Here is a 21,710-nt window from a genome sequence, read left to right on the forward strand (position 1 = left end):
TAATAATTTTGGTATTTGTTAAGTGCTTACTATGTGCAAAGCACTGTTCTAAGCGCTGGGAAGGATACAAGGTGATCAGGTTGTCCCATGTGGGACTCACAATCAAAATAAAATAAATAGAATAGATATGTACAAGCAAAATAATAAATAAATAGGCAATGTAAGTGCAGCTCATACTTGACTTGTGGCCCAAGATCGAGCAAATCAAATTAGAGTTAGAATTAAAGATGAACATGATGCGGGTGTGTATCTGTGTGTGTGTCGGAAACGTTAAGTTCCGCAGATTTGCAATTCTCTACTACCAAAAGAATTCAATAGCTGTGAAGGTCAAGAGTGCTACCGACGTCGAAATAGCATGTGGCAAAAATTGGGACTCATTCATAAAATGCCCAGTAAAACTGGAGATTCCTTGAAAGTTCAGTCATGCTCAGTGGAGATGAGGGCAGATTTGCGAAAGCTGTATTTGAATAGTTCTGCCCAAATGTGCGTTCTCTCTCTCTCTCTCTCCCTCTCTCCCCCTCCCCCCTCCCCAGCTTCGATGATTTCGCTCCTCTAATGCCAACCTTCTCATTGTACCTCAATCTCATCTATCTCACCACGGGCCCCCGGCTCACGTCCTGCCTCTGATCTGGAATGCCTTCCCTCCTCCAATCCGACAGACAGTGACTCTCCCCCCTTCAAAGCCCTGTTTTTGAAGGCCCATCTCCTCCAAGAGGACGTCAATCAATCGATCAATCAATCGTATTTATTGAGCGCTTACTATGTGCAGAGTACTGTACTAAGCGCTTGGGAAGTACAAATTGGCAACACATAGAGACAGTCCCTACCCAACAGTGGGCTCACAGTCTAAAAGGGGGAGACGGAGAACAGAACCAAACATACCAACAAAATAAAATAAATAGGATAGGAATGTACAAGTAAAATAAATAAATAAATAAATAGAGTAATAAATATGTACAACCATATATACATATATCCAGGTGCTGTGGGGAAGGGAAGGAGGTAAGATGGGGGGATGGAGAGGGGGACGAGGGGGAGAGGAAGGAAGGGGCTCAGTGTGGGAAGGCCTCCTGGAGGAGGTGAGCTCTCAGCAGGGCCTTGAAGGGAGGAAGAGAGCGAGCTTGGCGGAGGGGCAGAGGGATTGGGGGCATTCCAGGCCCGGGGGATGACGTGGGCCGGGGGTCGATGGCGGGACGGGCGAGAACGAGGTACAGTGAGGAGATTAGCGGTGGAGGAGCGGAGGTTGCGGGCTGGGCTGGAGAAGGACAGAAGGGAGGTGAGGTAGGAGGGGGCCAGGGGATGGACAGCCTTGAAGCCCAGGGTGAGGAGTTTCTGCCTGATGCGCAGAAACGTCCCTGACTAAGCCCCCTTTCCTCTTCTCCCACTCCCTTCTGTCACCCTGACTTGCCCCCTTCTTCATCCTCCCTCCCAACTCCACAGCACTCTATGTCCATATATGTCATTTATTCATATTAATGCCCGTCCCCATCTTGTTGTGTAGTATAGTGTCCCCATCTTGTTGTAGCCGTTGCCTGGGTTTATTTCTGAGGATTTCTAGACAGTGACCTAATCCCTTCCACGCCCACCCAGCTCCCTTCTGTATCTGCCGTTCTTTTCCTGAGAAACTTGTTTCCACCCACCCCCGCCCCCGGCCACACAAGCACTTACCTTCATATAATGATGATATTTGTTAAGCGCTTGCTATGGGCCAAGCACTGTTCTAAGCGCTGGATCTGCAGGGGACATATCATTTGCACTTGGATTTGTTCACTTTATTCAGTGAGTCCATTGTTGGGTAGGGACCGTCTCTATATGTTGCCAACTTGGACTTCCCAAGCGCTTAGTACAGTTGTCTGCACACAGCATGCGCTCGATAAATACGATTGAATGAGTGAATAAGTGAATTCACCCCACCCTCAGCTCCGCAATGCTTCACTGGGTAGGGACCGTCTCTATATGTTGCCAACTTGTAATAATAATAATAATAATGATGGCATTTATTAAGCGCTTACTATGTGCAAAGCACTGTTCTAAGCGCTGGGCGGTTACAAGGTGAACAGGTTGCCCCCCGCGGGGCTCACAGTCTTCATCCCCATTTTACAGATGGAACTGAGGCCCAGAGAAGTGAAGTGACTTGCCCAAGGTCACACAGCTGACAAGCGGTGGAGTCGGGATTCGAACCCCTGACGTCTAACTCGAAAGCCCGGGCTCTTGCCACTGAACCACACTGCTTCTGTATACTGTACCATACTATACTGTAATATACTATATACTATCCTCTTCCCAAGCGCTTAGTACAGAGCTCTACACACAGTAAGCGCTCAATAAATAAACACAATTGAATGACTGAATGAACGATACAGTCCCCAAGGACTGGCACATGCTTCCCAAGTGCTTAGTACAGTGCTCTGCACACAGTAAGCGCTCAATAAATACCCGCCAAAGGATTTAGCCATAATGCCATTTATTCAGTCATATGTACTTAGTACAGTGCTCTGCACACAGCAAGTGCTCAATAAATACGAATGAATGAATGAAAGAATTTATTGAGCGCTAACTGAGTGCAGAGCACTGTACTAAGTGCTTGGGAGAGTGCAATATAACGATAAACAGACACATTCCCTGCCCACAACGAGCTTACGGACTAGAAGGGGAGACAGACATTAATAGAAATAAATAAATGAGAGGTGTTTATGTAAGTGCTGTGGGGCTGGGAGGGGGTTTGAATTAAGGGAGCAAGTCAGGGCGACGCAGAAGGGAGTGGGAGAAGAGGAAAGGAGGGTATATCCATAATTTCTTTATTGATGTCTGTCTCCCTCCTCTAGACCGTAAGTTTGTCGTGGCCAGGGAAAGTGTCTATCAACTCGCCAATATTGTACTCTCCCCTGTCTGTAATTTATTTTAATGCCCGTGTCCCCATCTAAAGTGTGACTTGTGGGCAGAGAATGGGTCTGCCATTCTGTTGTATTGTTATCTTTTAGACTGTGAGCCCACCGTTGGGTAGGGACTGTCTCTATATGTTGCCAATTTGTACTTCCCAAGCGCTTAGTACGGTGCTCTGCACATAGTAAGCGCTCAATAAATACGATTGATGATGATATTGTATTAGCCTAAGTACTTAGTACAGTTGAAGCAGCGTGGCTCGGTGGAAAGAGCACGGGCTTTGGAGTCAGAGATCATGGGTTCGAATCCCGGCTCCGCCACATGTCTGCTGTGTGACCTTGGGCAAGTCACTTAACTTCTCTGAGCCTCAGTTACCTCATCTGTAAAATGGGGATTAAGACTGTGAGCCCCACATGGGACAACCTAATCACTTTGTGTATCCCCCCTAGCGCTTAGAACAGTGCTTTGCACATAATAAGTGCTTAACAAATGCCAACATTATTATTATTATTATTATTCCCTGCACACAGTAAGCGCTCCATAAATACGATTGATTGACTGCGTCTTGTCATTTCCTAGTTCCTCCCCATTGCCTCCGCTGGCCTCAGGGATTTTGGACTGAGATGGCGTAATCAATCAATCAATCAATCAATCGTATTTATTGAGCACTTACTGTGTGCAGAGCACTGTACTAAGCGCTTGGGAAGTACAAGTTGGCAACATATAGAGACAGTCTCTACCCAACAGCGGGCTCACAGTCTAAAAGGGGGAGATGGAGAACAAAACCAAACATACTAACAAAATAAAATAAATAGAATAGATATGTACAAGTAAAATAAATAATAAATAAATAGAGTAATAAATATGTACAAACATATATACATATATACAGGTGCTGTGGGGAAGGTATATATGGTACTTTACTAAGGGGTCTTAGAGGTGAAAGGCTTCAGAAATAGAGAAGCAGTGTGGCTCATTGGAAAGGGCACGGGTTTGGGAGTCAGAGGTCGTGGGTTCGAATCCCAGCTCCGCCACTTGTCTGCTGTGTGACCCCGGGCAAGTCACTTTATACTTCTCTGGGCCTCAGTTCCCTCATCTGCAAAATGGGGATCGAGACTGTGAGTCCCGCATGGGACAGGGACTGTATCCAACTCAGTTCGCTTGACTCCACCCCAGCATGTAGTACAGTGTCTGGTACATAGTAAGTGCTTAACAAATACCGCAATTATTATTATAATCATTTCTTTATGTTTATTAATATAATTTTATAAGATTAATATAAATAGTATTTATTTATTATTTAGTAATAATAATAAAATACACAGGGACATCCGATTATGGCCAGCTTGTTGATATTTTAAGCCTGTCTTGTGAGTTGTGCCTTTGTTTTCGTACTATTTTATGAAGAAGCAAATCCAATTTTATATTTCCCAGATATCTTGATAAAACTATTTTGGATTGAATAGTGGGTTTTTTGTCTATATTTTCATATATATATAATTTATGCCCTCATTATTCCATTCTTTCCCAGTTACATTCAGGGGATAGAGGAGCATGGCCCATTTATAACAAACACCATTTCAAACGACCCTGGGTAATACTTATAAATCTCGTGGATTGTAAACAAGAGCGTAATGCAGTCTAGCCAATGAAGTCTGTCTTATGTTATAAAGTCAGTGAATTCATCTTGAACTTTATCTTTTAGTCGCTTCGTAAAAAGCATTTCCATGTTTTCAGCACTCAATTATTCTTCCTATCCCCAAATACTTTGTGTATACAAAAATGAAACCATTTCGGTTCCAGAAAGCCAACATGAAACTCTGCATTCCATTTTATGGGCAGTCTTGGCTGTTGTTCGTAATGCCCTAATCTTACAGGGGACACGGCCAGTGTGTGCTTTGCAATATAATAATAATATTAATATTAATAATAATAATATTTTAACTCTGATCACCCAGAAAAAAAGTGGATCAGTGTCCATGAGGACACAAGGCAGCATCGCCTAGTGGGAAGAGCCCAGGCCTGGGGGTCAGAGGACCTGGGTAATAATAATAATAATAATAACAACAATAATAATAATAATAATAACAATTTTTTAACTCTGATCACCCAGAAAAAAAGTGGATCAGTGTCCATGAGGACACAAGGCAGCATCGCCTAGTGGGAAGAGCCCAGGCCTGGGGGTCAGAGGACCTGGGTAATAATAATAATAATAATAATAACAATAATAATAATAATAATAATAATTTTTTAACTCCGATCACCCAGAAAAAAAGTGGATCAGTGTCCATGAGGGCACAAGGCAGCATCGCCTAGTGGGAAGAGCCCAGGCCTGGGGGTCAGAGGACCTGGGTTCTAATCCCGGCTCTGCCAATTGCTTGCTGTATGACCTTGGGCAAGTCTCACATCACTTCTCTGGGCCTCCGTTCTCCTTTTCTCCCCTCTACTTAGACTGGCGGGACGGAGACTGTGTCCAACCAAATTCACTTGTATCTATCCCGACGCTTAGAACAGCGTTTGACATATAGCAAGCGCTTAACAAATACTATAAAAAAAAAGCAATGCAGAAACATAAAACAACGCTGACAACCAAAATGAATCAAATAACCAGTGCAAAAGAGTAACCACAATAATGAAGTAGTTGTTCACTTATAGAGGTCCTTTTTCCCCATCTCATTTATTTATTTGGTGCTTACTGTGTGCAGAGCACTGTGCTAAGCGCTTGGAATAATATAACAGGCACCTTCCCTGCCCACAACCAGCTTCCGATCTAGAAGGAGCGTTCAGTCTTTAATCCATGAACTCAACCCCTGTGCTCCAGGAGCTCAACAGCCTTTTACTGTCATCGTCTTCGGAAATTCTTCTCGAGGTATTTGAAATTTGGTTCTCGTATTTATCTCCTGACCCTCTGCCTTGATTGTTTTGCTCATATTTGGAATCACGTGCGACCCTCTTAGGGACTCCAACCCGCCTTTTGCTCTGTAAAACTACGTTCCCTCGGCACAGAGACACTATTCATTGACTCTTCGGTCGATCGACCGGTGATATTTCCTGAGTGCTTACTATGGGCAGAGCACTGTACTAAACACTTAGGAGAGCTCACCTCCTCCAGGAGCCTTCCCAGACTGAGCCCCTTCCTTCCTCTCCCCCTCGTCCCCCTCTCCATCCCCCCATCTTACCTCCTTCCCTTCCCCACAGCACCTGTATATATGTTTGTACATATTTGTTACTCTATTTTACTTGTACATATCTATTCTATTTATTTTATTTTGTTAGTATGTTTGGTTTTGTTCTCTGTCTCCCCCTTTTAGACTGTGAGCCCACTGTTGGGTAGGGACTGTCTCTAGATGTTGCCAACTTGTACTTCCCAAGCGCTTAGTACAGTGCTCTGCACACAGTAAGCGCTCAATAAATACGATTGATGATGATGATGATGACAGTACAGCGCAACAGAGTTGGTTCATACTTTCCCTGCCCACAATGAGTTTACAGTCTAGAGGGGAAGACAAGCAGCTTGTTGTGGGCAGGGAATGTGCTTGTTATGTTACATTGTACTCTTCCCAGCACTTAGTATAGTGTCTGCATACAGGCAGCGCTCAATAAATATGACTGACTGCCATGAATATATAATTAATAAAATATTGAGAATATTGACTATTCTCGGTAGAATCCCAGTATAAAATGAGGTACACCTGTTCTATTTCTTTTTCTCTTATTATAGTGTCTGCATACAGGCAGCGCTCAATAAATACGACTGACTGACATGAATATATAATTAATAAAATATTGAGAATATTGACTATTCTCAGTAGAATCCCAGTATAAAATGAGGTACACCTGTTCTATTTTTTTTCTCTCTTATTATCCCCTGTCTTGATGGAGTTAAACTTTAAGAATAACAAATGCTTGGGTCACTTAACAATTGAACAGCTCCGGTAGAATTGGCAATATACTTTAAGAATAACAAATGATTGGGTCATTTAACAATTGAACAGCCCCGGGAGAATTGGCAATATCCAGACAAGCAGGAAGTTAGGCCGGACCAGCAGGGTGACAGCAAATATTGCAAACCGCATCATCTCTATTGGCTATCTTCAGAAAAAGAATGATCAATCAATCAATCAATCAATCGTATTTATTGAGCGCTTACTATGTGCAGAGCACTGTACTAAGCGCTTGGGAAGTACAAATTGGCAACACATAGAGACAGTCCCTACCCAACAATGGGCTCACAGTCTAAAAGATCAATCAGAGCTGAACCAAGGCTCTTCAAATTAGAGTGTGTATTTTTCATCTCTTATCGCTGGGTTCCCGTAGAGAAGCGAAAGAGAATTGAGACAATTAACCAGATTACTTAAGCACCGAAACGCCACTTTCAGTTTCAATTATCTGGATACCTCATGCTAAAGAGAGAGTCCGGTATTTTTTTCTTCTAATTCTGCTGAATTGAATTCAATCTTTCAAATCACCGTTTAATAACATGGCCGTTTCCCAAAACTTCCCAGTAGGGCTTGGCTGAACTCTTGTATTCCTGCCTTGGGTTTTTACAAGCTCAGTTTTCCAGATCAGATTGAAGTATTCGAGGGTTTCGCCTTCCAAAGATAACTACTCAGAAAGCTGATTTCTTGTCTATTTCAATATCCCGTTTAAGCAGAAGGTGAAAACAGATAGAAGAAGCAGGGAAATCGCCACTTTTTAAAAAAGAGAATTGTTCTTCCTTTGTGACAGGCTGCATTCTCCAATTTAGGGATAAATATGATGGCCTAGCAGAGCTAACCAAGGCAAAAACCCTTGTTGGGTGGTAATTTTGTTTTTTTTTTCATTATGCCAAGGAGCGTCACTTTTAGAACCTAGAGTCCTGGGATTGACATCCATTGGAGAAGCAGCATGACTCAGTGGAAAGAGCCCGGGCTTTGGAGTCAGAGGTCATGGGTTCAAATCCCGGCTCCGCCAACTGTCAGCTGTGTGACTTTGGGCAAGTCACTTAACATCTCTGTGCCTCAGTGACCTCATCTGTAAAATGGGGATTAAAACTGTGAGCCCCCCCGTGGGACAACCTGATCACCTTGTAACCTCCCCAGTGCTTAGAACAGTGCTTTGCACATAGTAAGTGCTTAACAAATACCATCATTATTATTATTATTATCCAGCTTGGGGTAATTGTGAGGAGCAGTGTGGCCACTTGCTGTTTGCAAGGTTGAGAGAGTGGTAATAATAATAATAATAACTGTGGTATTTGATAAGCACTTTCTATGTGCCAGGCACTCTACTAAGCAAATCAGGTTGGACACAGTCCCTGTCCCACGTGGGGCTCACAATCTCAATGCCCCTTTTACAGATGAGGTAACTGAGGCCCAGAGAAGTTAAGTGAATTGCCCCGGGTGGAGGCAGGATTAGAACCCAGGTCCTTCTGACTTCCAAGCCTGTACTCTATCCACTAACCCACGCTGCTTCTCTATCTGAGACATGCTTTGGTTTGAATCCTTCTCTTCCCTTCTTATCCGAAGTGGTTTCCCGAGGAGTGGGGGTTCAACATTTTAAAGTTATCTGACAGCCTAACTCTCAGCCGTTTACCATTTTTACATACTGCGATCTGACTGATTTGTCTGTCTGGGAGTTTGGGTCTCTCGTGCCAAAGCGAGACGATTGAGAGTTGGAGTCTCTAATCATGACTACAAAATAGGCTGAAAGGGCTTTCTCCTTTAGTAGATTTCAATTTGCCTGTTGTTGGAGTATTTGAGCGATGATCTCTTCCTAATTAATCACAAATGGTAGTTTCCCGGCTCCTTCTGGAACTAGAATGCAGGATACTATTTGGTGTTGATAAATAGAATGATACTCTTGGAGAGCTCTCTTGCCCAGTTGGATGGTTGTCAGTAAAAAAGACGACAAGAAGGATAGCAAAAGCAACTAGAGGAGAAAGAAAATTATATCAGTCAAATTTTATCGTATTTATTATGGTATGTGCAGAGCACAGTCTTTTAGACTGTGAGCCCACTGTTGGGTAGGGACTGTCTCTATATGTTGCCAATTTGTACTTCCCAAGCGCTTAGTACAGTGCTCTGCACATAGTAAGCGCTCAATAAATACGATTGATGATGCACGGTACTAAGCACTGGGAAGGATGCAAGCCACTGGAGTTGGACACAGTCCCTGTCCCACGTGGGGCTCACAGTCTCAATCCCCATTTTACAGGTGAGGGAACTGAGGCCCAGAGAAGTGAAGCGACTTGCCCGAGGTCACACAGCAGACGAGTGGCGGGGGAGGGATTAGAACCCATGACCTTCTGACTCCCACGCCATGCTGTGGGACTTAGGGTTGGGGGAATAAAGGGTTACAAATCAGAGTGCAAAGGCGAGGCAGAAGGGAGATGAAGTAGGGGATATATCAACCAATATATTAATTAATCAATGATATTTATTGAGACCTCCGCATCTCCAAAGCCTTTCTGAAAAGCCACCTCCTCCAGACCTTCCCCAATTAATTTTTTTTCTTCCCAAGTGATAGCCTCCTAACTAAGGAGAAGCAACATGGCCTAGTGGATAGAGCACAGGCGTGGGAGTCTAAAGGACACGGATTCTAATCCCGGAGCCAAAAGCGATGCCCAAGTTTTGAGCAACGGGACAAGGGAGGGTGGTGATGTTGTCCGTCGTGATAACAACTGTGGTGTTTGTTAGGCGCTTACTGTATGCCAAGCACTGTACAAAGCGCTGGGGTCGAAACAGCTAATCAAGTCCCTTATGGGGCTGACGGTCTAAGAGAAATAGTTCAGGTTTAGGAGGGAGGATGAGGAATTCTGTGTACTCCATATTGAGTCCCAGAACAGACTTGTACTTCCCAAGCGCTTAGTACAGTGCTCTGCACACAGTAAGCGCTCAATAAATACGACAACGAATGATGATTCATGTGGAGATAAATCAATCTTGGGCGCAGGAGGAAAAGCAAGATTGTAAGGCCCTGAGGAGAAAATATTAGGAAAAAACAGAAGAGGGTTCTGGGTTATGGTTTCGACATTCAGGTCCTTGTTCATCATCATCATCAATCGTATTTATTGAGCGCTTACTATGTGCAGAGCACTGTACTAAGCGCTTGGGAAGTACAAATTGGCAACATATAGAGACAGTCCCTACCCAACAGTGGGCTCACAGTGTAAAAGGGGGAGACAGAGAACAAAACCAAACATACTAACAAAATCGCGGCTGGAAGTAACTTAAACAAAGACAGGTCACGTGTGGAATGATTAAAACAAAAGCATGGAGCTATCGTGAGTAGTTTAGGTTTAAGTGAATCTCGGTTGAAAGGTTCAGGGAGGAAGTAGCATTTTGGAAAGAAATCCAAATTCCGTGGCAGTCAGAGTTAGAGACATAGTTGCTGATAGGAAAACAAGGCCTACTTCAGTTTAGTTAGTGCATGCTTTATAAAAATCACCATTGAATGCATCCATCATCACCATAAATGGTATTTATTGAGCACTTATTATGTGCAGAGCACTGTTCTAAGCGCTTCGGAGAGTACAGTATAACAGAGTTGGCGGACACGTTCCCTGCCCACCGTGAGCTTGCAGTCTAGAGGGGGAGACAGACATTAATATAAATACGTGATTTATAATATATAAATTTCTAGACTGTGAGCCTGTCTTCTAGACTGTGAGCCCGCTGTTGGGTAGGGACCGTCTCTATATGTTGCCAACTTGGACTTCCCAAGCGCTTAGTACAGTGCTCTGCACACAGTAAGCGCTCAATAAATACGATTGAATGAATGAATGAATACATAATGACACCAGTGAATATCAAACGCCCTAAGGTTATAGATCCAAGGGCAGAGATGACACAGAATGACACAGGTGACAGAGAGGGCTTAATTGGGGAATAATAATAATAATAATGGCATTTATTAAGCGCTTACTATGCCTCTCGTAGGAGATGTGATCTTAATAAGGCTTTGAAAGTGGGGAGAATGGTGGTCTGCCCTATTTCCGAGGAGCCGGTGGATTTCTAGGCTAGAGGAGGAAAGGTGTCCGAAGCGAGGGAGGCGAGATCGGGGCACGCGAGTGAGTAAGCTGACGTTAGAAGAGTGAAGTGTGCTGGCTGGACTGGAGGAGTAGGAGATCGCTGAAGTGAGGTAGGAGGGGGGTGAGCTGATTGAGGGCTTTAAAACATATGGTAAGGAGTTTCTTTTGAATATCATCATCATCATCAATCGTATTTATTGAGTGCTTACTGTGTGCAGAGCACTGTACTAAGTGCTTGGGAAGTACAAATTGGCAACATATACAGTCCCTACCCATCAGTGGGCTCACAGTCTAAAAGATAGAGTAATAACGATGGCATTTAATGGAGGTGGATAGGTAACCATTGGAATTTTTTGAGGAGTGGGGAAAAATGGACTGAACATTTTTGTAGAAAAATGATCCGGACAGCAGAGGGAAGTATGGATGGAGTGGGGAGAGATAGGAGACGGGGAGACCAGTGAGGAAGCAGATGCAGTAGTCGCCGCAGATCAGCGTGATAGCCGACGGGGTGGAGAGAAAAGTGCAGATTTTAGACATATCGTGTGTAATGTGGGCATTACTTGAAAAAATTATTTGAATCTGATCAGCACCAACAGATGGGTCCAGAACGGGTAATGCCAAATCAGAAATAGCACTTTCTTCAGGGTTCTATTTTGGAATTGAAAACAACCATGATTTAGATTTCCCCAGAAGGAAGCTCAGATCATCTCTGTTACAGAACGGACCTCCCGTTGAAGAGCCTCGATCTCCATCTATTCTGGTCAGAAGAAGGAGAAACAGCATGGCCTAGTGGAAAGCGCACAGGCCCGAGAGTCAGAGGGCCTGGGTTCTAATGCTGGTTCTGCCAGTTGCTTGCTGGGTGACCTCAGACAAGTCACTTAAGTTCTCTGGGCCTCAGCACTCCTGTTCTCCCTCTGACTTTAGGCTGTGTGTCCCTCATGGGACTCTGTCCAACCTGATTAACTTGTATCTACCCCAGCCCCAGAGCTTAGAACTGTGTTTGACACAGAGGAAGCGCTTGACAGATACCATTTAAAAAATAAAAAGAGTTATTTCCTTAAATTACTAGGTGCAGAGTTGTCCTTTGATTGGAAGCTACTACTGGTATCTTATTGGGGCTAACTGGTTCTGAAGAGACGAGCTCTCCCGGGTCAGACCGACTCTGTCTTCATGCTTCTCAAAGTTCCTTTCAGAACCACAGGTTCATTCATTCATTCATTCATTCAATCATATTTATTGAGCGCTTACTGTGTGCAGAGCCCTGTACTAAGCGCTTGGGAAGTACAAGTTGGCAACATATAGAGACGGTCCCTACCCAACAGTGGGCTCACAGTCTAGAAGGGGGAGACAGAGAATCAATCAATCAATCAATTAATCAATCGTATTTATTGAGCGCTTACTGTGTGCAGAGCAGGTTCTCTGTCCAAGGTTGGTGAATTGCCCTTAGCTCATCCCTCCGTCCCCCAAAGCCATCAATCAGTCGAGTTCCCCAAATGTCTGAAGCCTCAACCTGTGAAGTCTAAACGTGGCCACAAAGCTTGGGCCAAACAGAGCAGAATCCTCATTGTGTTTGTTAAGCACATCCTTAATATTATTATCAATATTAATAGCATCATTATTAATAATATATAATGTAATATTAATTATTAGTTATTGAATAATAATTATTATTATCATCTCCTTCAAGAGGCCTTTCCCGATTAAACCCCCTTTTCCCCAATTCCCTCTCCCTACTGCGTAGTCTATGTAATCGGATCTGGCCCCTCCATGAGGTCGTTCGGAGTCCTGACAGAGGATTCCTTATTACAGCGTCACGTACGGTCCGTGTATGTAATCGGATCTGTAGTCAATCAATCAATCAATCAATCAATCGTATTTATTGAGCACTTACTGTGTGCACAGCACTGTACTAAGTGCTTGGGAAGTACAAGCTGGCAACATATAGAGACAGTCCCTACCCAACAGTGGGCTCACAGTCTAAAAGGGGGAGACAGAGAACAAGACCAAACATACTAACAAAATAAAATAAATAGGATAGATATGTACAAGTAAAATAAATAAATAAATAAATAGAGTAATAAATATGTACAAACATACCCTCAACAGGCCCTACCCTCAAACCCACAGCGCTTATGGACATATCTATAAATCATGTCTGTGTCCCCCTCTAGACCGTAAACTCGTTGCGGGTGGAGAACGTGTCCGCCAACTCTGTTGCAACTGTCCTCTCCCCAGTGCTTAATACAGTGCTCTGTGCACCGTAAGCGCTCAATAAACACCACTGATCGAGGTGTCTACTGCCCGACGTTGCCTCTGCGGGCTCACTCCGGCCCCCAGAAGTCGAGAGAGGGAGAAGAGGGAGGATTGACTTTGTATCGAATTGCGCGTGGTCATCATCATCATCAATCGTATTTATTGAGCGCTTACTATGTGCAGAGCACCGTACTAAGCGCTTGGGAAGTACAAATTGGCAACATCTAGAGACAGTCCCTACCCAACAGTGGGCTCACAGTCTAAAAGGGGGAGACAGAGAACAAAACCAAACATACTAACAAAATAAAATAAATAGGATAGATATGTACAAGTCAGCCAGCAGACTCATTCTCCCCCGGCTCCTAACGGGCTCCCGTCCCTTAAACCGTTCCATGTGTCCCGCCCCGGCTCACTGCCCTTCTACCTTCAGTTCCTGTCGGCCTGTCATTCCCACTCATCGTCAAGAGGAAGGTCTGTTCATCCCCCTTTCCGCAGCCCCGTCCCCCACCGCAAGACAGCCCTCCACCCCCATTGACGGAGGCGCATTAGGAATCAAGCTCGCTGCTTGACCTCCAAATTGCCTGTGATCTCATCAGCGGTAAAATGTTGTGCAGCGACATGTGCCACGGCTGTGTGGACAGGAGTGTGGATTTTCCATTCGGTTCCCTGCGCTAGGCCCCCTCTCCATCCCCCTCATCTTACCTCCTTCCCTTCCCCACAGCACCTGTATATATGTATATATGTTTGTACATATTTATTACTCCATTTATTTATTTATTTTACTTGTACATATCTATTCCATTTATTTTATTTTGTTAGTATGTTTGGTTTTGTTCTCTGTCTCCCCCTTTTAGACTATGAGCCCACTGTTGGGTAGAGACTGTCTCTATATGTTGCCAGCTTGTACTTGTACATATCTATTCCATTTATTTTATTTTGTTAGTATGTTTGGTTTTGTTCTCTGTCTCCCCCTTTTAGACTATGAGCCCACTGTTGGGTAGAGACTGTCTCTATATGTTGCCAGCTTGTACTTCCCAAGCGCTTAGTACGGTGCTCTGCACACAGTAAGCGCTCAATAAATACGATTGATTGATTGATTGACAACAGACAACACGCCACAAGATTTAGCATCTGAAAACTAAAATCAGCGGAACGGGTTCTAACTGCTCCTGCGGTGATGTAAGCTTGCGCTCTAGACTGTAAGCTCCATGCGAGCAGGGAACGTGTCTAACACCTCCCTTGAACATTCCCAAGTGATCTGCACACGGTAAGCATCCAATAAATACCAGTGATTGATTAATGTACTAGAGTAGACACAACAAAAAAATTAATAGACTCTACCCAGCCAACATTTATTGCCTGAATGGAAACTGGAAACTGCAGCGTGTATAAATGTCTGGTTTTGTCTCATAAGCTTAAGGAAAGACAGGTCTGGGTAAGGAATAAAATGAAAATGGCAGGACGGTATTGTGAATCTAAAAGAAAAATGAGCAGAAAGCAACATTTTTGAGAGAAAAACATTTCACTTTAAAAAACTGTAAAAAATTCCTTAGGAAGTTTTTTGATCGAAGGATATATAGCGGAATTTACGACATTTCTTTCGGAGTTTGTCGAAGTGTACTAAACCTCGTTCTGCAGGAAGAGACAGCACTGCATAAATAAATAAAGGGCTATTCCTCCATTGGGAATACAAAGGAAAATGATCTCATCGGGACAGCAGGTCTGTGCCACAACACCAAAACCCTTCAAATTCCTACTTTAAAGGCTCAGAATGGGTGTTGGATTGAACACTGGCAAATAAGAGTCAAAGCTAAATACTATTTCTTCAAATTCAAACCAATTCCTTCGGCCATTCTGTATTAGAAAGAAGACTAAATCCAAGTTTGCATTGAATTTGTTCAAATTAGAAAAAACAACAACAGTCCCACCCTTAAGATCCTTCGATTTGGAAACGAAAAAGGAATAGTTTTGTCAATTGATTTGGAAAGTATTCTGCTCTTGGGGGTGATCCTTTTTTTTTTTCCGCGGTGTTATTTTAGGGCTGCCAATCCACAAACAAACCAGGCTGGGTTACAAGTGCCATGGCAACCTCAATTTAGAAAAATCCAGGCGGAATCTCAAGTTGGTTAATATTGAGTTCCTGTGTAAGAAGGGGGAGCGAGGCAACTGAAAATCAAATTGAATTCTGGCTTCAAAACCAGCGAGATGAATCCCAACCAAGGGACAGCCATCTCGAGAGTCTTTCTCGGCACCCGTGTGCCTGTGTATAATCAACCGCGTAGTCGGTGATTTCTGGTTAAACATAAATGTTTTTATGCCTCTCTTCCCCCTCAGAATGGAAGCTCTCGTTGAGCAGGAAATGTGTCTCATGATTCTGTTATATTTTCTTAAAGGCTTCGCTCGTATATTTCATTCCAACCCGTGGACCCGCAATGAATAAATAGAGATACAACTGCTGTTGTGTTTTTTTTTTTATGGTACTTGTTATGTGCCAGGCACTCTGCTAAGCATTGCTAATAATAATAATAATAATAATGATGGCATTTATTAAGCACTTACTATGTGCAAAGCACTGTTCTAAGCACTGGGGGGGATACAAGGTGATCAGGTTGTCCCACAGCGGGCTCACAATCTTAATCCCCATTTTATAGATGAGGTAAGTGAGGCACAGAGAAGTTAAGTGACTTGCCCAAAGTCACACAGCCGATAAGTGGCGGAGCCGGGATTCGAACCCGTGACCCATAATCAGGTTGGACACAGTCCGTACCCCCCATGGGGCTCACAGTCTTAGTCCCCATTTTACAGGTGAGGTAACTGAAGCCCAGAGAAGTCAAATGACTTGCCCGAGGACACACAGCACACAGTGGAGGAGCTGCAATTAGAACCCACGTCCTTCTAACTCCCAAGCTCTTGCTCTGTCCAATAGGCCATGCTGCTTCTTGTATTATCATTACTGTTATCCCTACTATTATTAGTACTGCTACTATTCTATTCTATTTATTTTATTTTGTTAGTATGTTTGGTTTTGTTCTCTGTCTCCCCCTTTTAGACTGTGAGCCCACTGTTGGGTAGGGACTGTCTCTATGTGTTGCCAATTTGTGCTTCCCAAGCGCTTGGTACAGTGCTCTGCACATAGTGAGCGCTCAATAAATACGATTGATGATGATACTACTACTGCCATAACAACAAACTTTTAGTGCTCCGAACTAAAAAAAACCAACTTTCATATTAACTGCAATTTCCCATTATCCCCGCCCTCCCAATCTCCCATTGCTTCAGAACATTTAGTTCTGTTCGGCTGCTTTGTTTTCGTTGAATAATTGTTCCAACAGGGTCGCTAGGCGCGGAGAGACGTTGCCTTGGCCACGATTACTTCCGACGAATGAAACGTCCGTTTCCCTGTCGTGGAACCCGTGACGCAGATTAATGAGTCATTAATGAGGCCAAACGGGGAAGAATACAAGCAGTCCCCCTATTTATGATACAATTGTAAGCTCCTTGAGAGCAGGGATGGTGTCTTCCAATTAGATATTAGATTGGACTCTCCCAAGTTCTTAGTACAGTGCTCCGCACATAATATAGTATGTATATATATATACACATATATATATATATGTATAGTATAGTATAGTACAGTGCTCCGCACATAATATGCGCTCAGTAAATAGCATTGATGAATCGATTGATCTCCAGGCAAAGCATTGTAAATTGCCGTCAATTTTCCCTAGGTACAGTGTCAGTGAGTGGGGGTTGGTTTCTGAATCGAGGTCAGCCGTCCTGTGTTGACTAAAATAATCCATCGTTGTGCAATCAATTATAAGGGAGTGACAGAGCGACATTAGTGCATTTATCGAATCGGAAAGGTTCCACAATCTGGTAGCTGCATCAGGAGGGAAAAAAAATCTCTCCCTGGGATCCGCAGTGAGAGAGGTGAGATGGAGGCACGGTGAATAGGTTGGTGCTAGAGGAAGGAATGTGTCTTTTTATTGTTAATAATAATAATAATGGCATTTATTAAGCACTTACTGTGTGCAAAGCACTGTTCTGAGCGCTGGGGAGGTTACAAGGTGATCAGGTTGTCCCACAGGGGGCTCCCAGTCTTCATCCCCATTTTACAGATGAGGGAACCGAGGCCCAGAGAAGTGAAGTGACTCGCCCAAAGTCACACAGCTGACATTTGGCGGAGCCGGGATTTGAACCCATGACCTCTGACTCCAAAGCCCGGGCTCTTCTCCACTGAGCCACGCTGCTTCTCATTGTACTATTGTACTGTACTGTTCTATTGTACTCTCCCATGCGCTTAGTACAGTGCTCAGCACACAGTAAATGTTCAATAAATATGATTGAATGAAAGTAAGAGGAGCAAAGTATGCAGGCTAGGTTGTGGAAGGAGATTAGCTCAATGTATATGGTTGATTGATTGATTGATTGATTTTGCAACCCTCTTTTCACCAACCACTTGTCACTCTTAGTCACTGAATCTATCTGGTCATTGTTGCATTGTACTCTCCCTAGCACTTAGCACAGTGCTCTGCACAGAGTAAGCACTCAGTAAATGCGATTGAATGAATAGAATGACTGTTCGTCAGCGGCTTGGCAGACTGGTCCAGTTGAGTCTCAGATTTTGGTCTCCACTCTCTCCCCCTCCCTCTCCCAGAATAGTCTGGATGCTTCAGTTCATTCATTCAGTCATATTTATTGAGCGCTTATTGTGTGCGGAGCACTGTACTAAGCACAAAGTTCAAGTTACAGTTGTTGCCATTTGGGTCGCATGATTTGACCCCGCTGGCCAAAAAAAGATCAAAGGTTTGAAACCAAGACTAGCCTAGGGGCAAAGCATGGGCGTGGGAGCCAGAAGACGTGGGTTCTAATTCATCATCATCATCATCAATCGTATTTATTGAGCGCTTACTATGTGCAGAGCACTCTACTAAGCGCTTGGGAAGTACAAATTGGCAACATATAGAGACAGTCCCTACCCAACAGTGGGCTCAGAGTCTAAAAAACTCCGCCACTTTCAGTCGTATTTATTGAGCGCTTACTGTGTGCACAGCGCTGGCAAGCGCTTGGGGGTTTTGCACACCTTTATCCTCAGAAACCCCTCTTTCAATAATTTTTTTATAGTATTTGTTAAGTGCTTATTAAGCGCCAGGCAATGCACTAAGCGCTGTAGTCCATACAAGCTAATCAGGATGGCCGCAGTCTGTGTCTCCCCTGGGGCTCACAGTCTCCACCCCAATTTCACAGATGAGGGACCTGAGGTACAGAGAAGTTAAGTGACTTGCCCAAGGTCACACAGCAGACAAGTGGCAGAGCTGGGATTAGAACCCAGGTCCTTCCAAATAAATATAACATGATACCGTGACAGGCAACAGAAGTAGATGCAGTCCGCTTTTGCCAAAATGAAGCCAACTGAGACCTTAGGAAATGGCTGCATATGTTTTTCTATGTCCAAAGAAACAGCTGGGGAATAAATAAAATTATTTATAAAAGTCACGTGGACTGAGAAACCACTATTTCTGTGTAGCCAGAGGTCGATTTTAAAAATCCATTTCTTTCCAAATGCTAGGCAGTTTCCCACTCAGAGGAAGAAAAGAAGGCTGATTCTCTGTACTGTTAGTGGAGTTATATCAGGAAATAATGTCCTCCTTTCTAAGTTCACGTAATAAAATGTAGTTCTAAGCTTTATAACGGGCTCATTTGTGCTCAGCGGGAGGAAGGAAGGAAGGATGGAGTTGGTTTTCTTATTGTGATAGGCACCATAGCCGTTTGGAAGAATTGCACACCAGGCTTTCTTCGTAAAACCCAAGATTTGCCCAGTGGCCGCAGTGGCCTGTTCGCTGCAAGATTTAGCTTATTGTCATTATTCCCTATTTCTCACCATTCAATCTCTCAACTTCTACTCCATGTCACGAAAGCTCGAAGTGACTTTGCTTAACTTTTTGTTAACCACTTGACATTTGAATCTCTTCCCACTTGACGAGGAAAAACCATCGTTGCTTTCTTTCTCTTTCTTGGAGACTTGAACAGTCTGTTTATTTTTATAGAGTGGATCGTAGATCTTATTGCTCCTCCCATTATAGTTTTCTGTTTAAGGATAATTGGTGCTGGAGACGCAAAGTGCTTGTTTTGGAAAACGCTCCCCCGTCTCATGAAGATCCAGTAACCATCACACATTTTGGCATGTCTGCATCACGTATACCGCACACTCACTTTATCTTGAGTGTTTCAAGATGATTCTTATTACCGAATTCTCTAGAAAGCTTCATTTGATTTATTCAAACAGAAATGTGAACTTTTCCCCCCGAAGGCAATTTGCCTTATTTCTCTAGGTAATCATTTTTTCACTCCCAAAATTACTTTGCTTAATGGAAGAAAAGAGTATTTTCTTACACCAGTGTGAGTCTCCTTTAGGACAGGTGGGTCCAGTAAATTGGGAAGGCTTGCATCTCTCACTCTTGTGGCATTTCTTCTTCGGAAGCAGTGTGAGCATCAGGAAGCAGTGTAGCCTAGTAGATTCGGCACCGACTTGGGAGTCAGAAGGACCTGGATTCTAATTCCAGCTCTGCCACTTGTCTGCTGTGTGATCTTGGGCAAGTCATTTCATTTCTCCGGGCTTCAGTTGCCTCACAGACGACTTATCTCCTCCAAGAAACCTTCCCGGACTAAGCCCCTCTCTTTCCTCTTCTCCCACTCCCTTCTGTGTTTCCCTTTCTTCATCCGCACTCCTGGCCCCACGGCACTTATGTCCACCTCTGTCATTTATTTATTTCCATTAATGTCCGTCTCCCCCCTGGACTGTAAGCTCGTCGTGGGCAGGGAATGTGTCTGTTTATTGTTATAGTGTACTCTCCCAGCACTTAGTACAGTGCTGTGCACACAATAAGTGCTCAATAAATATGATTGAATGAATGAATGGATACAGTCCCTGTCCCACATAAGCATCACAGTCTTAATCCCCATTTTACAGCTAAGGAAACTGAGGCACAGAGAAGTTAAGGGGTCTCGCCCAAAGTCACGCAGCAGATAAGTGTGACCACCCCAGCCCTTAGAACAGTGCTTGACACAGCATGGGCTTGCAGCCCGGATAGCTCGGTCGGCAGAGCATCAGACTTTTAATCTGAGGGTCCAGGGTTCAAGTCCCTGTTGGGCGTGATGTGTTTCCCTTCTAGACTGTGAGCCCACTGTTGGGTAGGGACCGTCTCTATATGTTGCCAACTTGGACTTCCCAAGCGCTTAGTACAGTGCTCTGCACACAGTAAGCGCTCAAGAAATACGATTGAATGAATGAGTCAGAAGTGATGGGTTCTAATCATCGTCATCATCAATCGTATTTATTGAGCGCTTACTGTGTGCAGAACACTGTACTAAGCACTTGGGAAGTCCAAGTTGGCAACATATAGAGACAGTCCCTACCCAACAGTGGGCTCACAGTCTACAAGGGGGAGACAGAGAACAAAACCAAACGTACTAACAAAATAAAATAAATAGAATAGATATGTACAAGTAAAATAACTAAATAGAGTAATAAATATGTACAAACATATATACATATATACAGGTGCTGTGGGGAAGGGAAGAAGGTAAGATGGGGGGGATGGAGAGGGGGACGAGGGGGAGAGGAAGGAAGGGGCTCAGTCTGGGAAGGCCTCCTGGAGTAGGTGAGCCCTCAGTAGGGCCTAATCCCACCTCTGCCACTTGTCAGCTGTGTGACTTTGGGCAAGTCACTTCACTTCTCTGTGCCTCAGTTACCTCATCTGCAAAATGGGGATTAAGACTGTGAGCCCCATGAGGGACAACCCGATGATCATGTATCCCCTCCCAACTCTTAGAACAGCACTCGGCACGTAGTAAGCACTTAACGAATGCCGTCATTATTATCGTTATCACATAGTAAGCACTGAACAAATACTGTCGTTATGAAGTGGTGGAGCTGGGATTAGAACCCAGGTCCTTCTGACGCCCAAGCCCCTGCTCTAGCCACTAGGCCATGCTGCCTCTTTAGATCGTCCTCTTGCTTAGTGCAGTAGAAATCCCGATCGCTAACTGCAAGCCAGGAGCACGCCTCTCTCCCCTTCTTGACGGTCACCTCGTTGTGGGCAGGGAATGTGTCTGTCCTGTTGTTCTTTTGGACTCTCCTTTAGACTGTGAGCCCACTGTTGGGTAGGGACTGTCTCTATACGTTGCCAACTTGTACTTCCCAAGCGCTTAGTACAGTGCTCTGCACACAGTAAGCGCTCAATAAATACGATTGATGACTTTCCCAAGCGCTTAATATAAAGCTCTGCACCTAGCAAATGCTCAATAAATACAGTTGACTGCCTGATGGGCTCTACCAGTGATGCCTCCCTGTTTCCCTAGCCCCCACTCTAATTAGCATAAGAAGCCCCACATTTTTTTAGTTCTGGAAGTCCGTGCTGGACAGGATTTTCTGGCCACCAGATGAGGCCGGGAGTGTGCGTAATTACGGTCCCGTTACCCAACCAGATGGTTTGGACGAATTTATTTGTCAGGCCCGGAATCAAATCCGGCCTCCTCCCGGAGTAGGAGCCAAGCGAGTACC

General features: G+C 44.1%; 1 protein-coding gene and 1 non-coding gene across 6 annotated transcripts in view; both read left to right on the forward strand.

Annotated features, from left to right (window-relative positions):
- ACYP2 (acylphosphatase 2) overlaps positions 1-21,710 on the forward strand; it is a 78,068-nt gene that overhangs the window by 39,557 nt on the left and 16,801 nt on the right. The gene's annotated exons all lie outside the window — the stretch shown is intronic.
- TRNAK-UUU lies at positions 20,229-20,300 on the forward strand. The gene has a single exon. It is a non-coding gene; the product is annotated as a tRNA-Lys (tRNA).

Source organism: Tachyglossus aculeatus, chromosome 9, assembly GCF_015852505.1.
Source record: "Tachyglossus aculeatus isolate mTacAcu1 chromosome 9, mTacAcu1.pri, whole genome shotgun sequence".
NCBI lineage: Eukaryota > Metazoa > Chordata > Mammalia > Monotremata > Tachyglossidae > Tachyglossus > Tachyglossus aculeatus.